Source organism: Berghia stephanieae, chromosome 1 (assembly GCF_034508935.2).
Source record: "Berghia stephanieae isolate SIO BIC M18660-M18661 chromosome 1, UCSD_Bste_1.3, whole genome shotgun sequence".
Classification (NCBI taxonomy): Eukaryota; Metazoa; Mollusca; class Gastropoda; order Nudibranchia; family Aeolidiidae; genus Berghia; species Berghia stephanieae.
Window position 1 is genome coordinate 93,637,933 of NC_088360.1, and position 2,500 is coordinate 93,640,432.

Sequence of the window (2,500 nt, forward strand, 5' to 3'; positions counted from 1 at the left end):
TTTGATATTTTGTCAGACTTATAACAATAAGTGAATAACGATAACTGAACCATAACTCCTATCGTAAAATTACATGATATATACACAAAGACATACACATTCAAAATCTGAAGAACACTTGAGATAAAATATGTCATTTATCAATCAAAATATAAAAGTTCAGCTATCGAGCATAATATATTTAATTGGGTCAAGGCTCATATCAAAATATTCTAATTCTGATAAAACTATTATATATAACATATTGTATGTACAAAAAAAAAACACACAAAGGGAGAGCTGGTGCAGTAAAACGACTCAGTTGACATGATATCATAGAACTAACAAAATATCAAGTGGTGAGTAAAATTCCAATGTTTTCTAATTTTATTAAATGCCAATAGCATAAATCTATTGATGCTATGCGTTAAGGTAAAATACTCACAATATTCGCGAGCCGGATATAATTCACAAACAAACAAAACGATGTATAACGATAAACGGTTATAGTCTGATTGAGAGAGTTTTGCGAGAACATATCATCAATATGGCTATCTAAAAACAGCTACAATGAGTTGAATGAAGTCATTTTCGTTTCATCTATTGAGACGTATTCATGTATCATATCAATTAGAGGCAACATTAGCTTCATTACAAAGCGCTAAGGGCCTCATGGTTGAGGATACCGTGCGTTGTTTAAGAGTCTATTATTATTATTATTATTATTATTATTATTATTATTATTATTATTATTATTATTATTATTATATATTATTATTATTATTATTATTATTATTATTATTATTATTATTATTATTATTATTATTATTATTATTATTATTATTATTATTATTATTATTATTATTATTATTATATTATTATCATTCTTCTTTTTCTTCTTCTTCTTCTTCTTCTTCTTCTTCTTCTTCTTTCTTCTTCTTCTTCTTCTTCTTCTTCTTCTTCTCTTCTTCTTTTTTTCTTATTTTTATTATTATTATTATTATTATTATTATTATTATTATTATTATTATCATTATGCCCTTCCGCTACAACTTCATCAGATTTCGTTGCTTAGGCATTCCACGAACGAATATAGATAATCCATCAAACACAATGTCTGATGTCAACATGAATCACCCATGTGGTCCAAAGTGAAAAATTGGGGGTTAATAATCTTTATTATTATTATTATTATTATTATTATTATTATTATTATTATTATTATTATTATTATTATTATTTATTATTATTATTATTATTATTATATTATCATTATTATTATTATTATTATTATTATATTATTATTATTATTATTATTATTATTATTATTATTATTATTATTATTATTATTATTATTATTGATTGTAGTAGTATTATTATCATTCTTCTTCTTCTTCTTCTTCTTCTTCTTCTTCTTCTTCTTCTTCTTCTTCTTACTTCTTACTATTATTATTATTATTATTATTATTATTATTATTATTATTATTATTATTATTATTATTATTATTATTATTATTATTATTATTATTATTATTATCATTATTATTATTACATTGCGCAATAGTCATCATGCATCACCAGGGATTTTAATTTTGATTTAAAAATTTGGCGAAAAAATTTGTCCTCCAATTATCGATCGATTTAGATAACCCTCATTTTGTCAAAATCTTTTAAACTTTGAAAAGTTCGCGAAGAATTTTGGCAAGATAACTCGTTCTTAAAGTTTGAAAAATTTTAGTCGCATTTAGAATATTTTCGATGAAGGCAGCAAAAAAAAAAAAAAATAAATAAATAAAAAAAACCCACGTGAAGCAAACGGCATTGATTATTCTGTCTTCTCCACTGTAATATATGATGTTCGTGAAGACAAGAGTTGATTTTGGGGTGTCCTGTCAATTCTATAATTGATGTAATCAAAACCGGAAGTGACCCTTAGAAATTGGAAGTAGGCATGCTAGATTGGTAAATTGTCCGGTTTTCTCTTAACTTGTTACTCACCTAGAGTTGCTTTAGAACCACGGAAAGTGATATAATCTATACATGAAGTGACCTCTAGAAACCGGATGTGGGCCTAAAAGACTGTGGAAGCCTAAGGTAATACATAAGGGAGGCTTTATTTCATTTTAGGCTTATTAAACTCAGGTGTGGCCGTTAGTCATGACTGCAGTCTCCTCCACAGTGGTAAAGAGCGGTGCAGGGAAGGAGGGCGCTACACAACTCTAGGCTAAATTTTTTTTGGACCTCGCACTATATCTACGAGAAGATCTAGATCTTGTTCTACACGGAGTGCGTCAAGTTAACACTTTTACATAAGTTTTCACACAAACCTGAAGCTTTTCTTAACATTGGATACTATATAAAAACATAGTCAATTCTTACCTTGTCTAAATTCTCGAATCCACACTAATTCATGATTAGAGCGTTACTCATCAGAATATCTCCTGCCATTTAGCCCGTTCCGTCCACTTGACAATCTATTTCTAGTCAACGAAGAGGCATGGAAAATTATCATTAATTCCAT

The 2,500-nt window shown here is 27.2% G+C and overlaps 1 protein-coding gene across 2 annotated transcripts in view; it reads left to right on the forward strand.

Moving 5' to 3' along the window:
• The window catches only part of LOC144962405 (thiopurine S-methyltransferase-like), a 35,665-nt gene that overhangs the window by 2,190 nt on the left and 30,975 nt on the right, over window positions 1-2,500 (forward strand). The window contains exon 1 of one of the 2 annotated variants that reach the window (XM_078895315.1): window positions 246-338. The exons of the other annotated variant lie outside the window; for it this stretch is intronic. The gene's annotated coding sequence lies outside the window, so the exon portion shown is untranslated. Of the gene's footprint in view, window positions 1-245; window positions 339-2,500 lie in introns of those variants that run through there. 2 annotated transcript variants of the gene reach the window in all.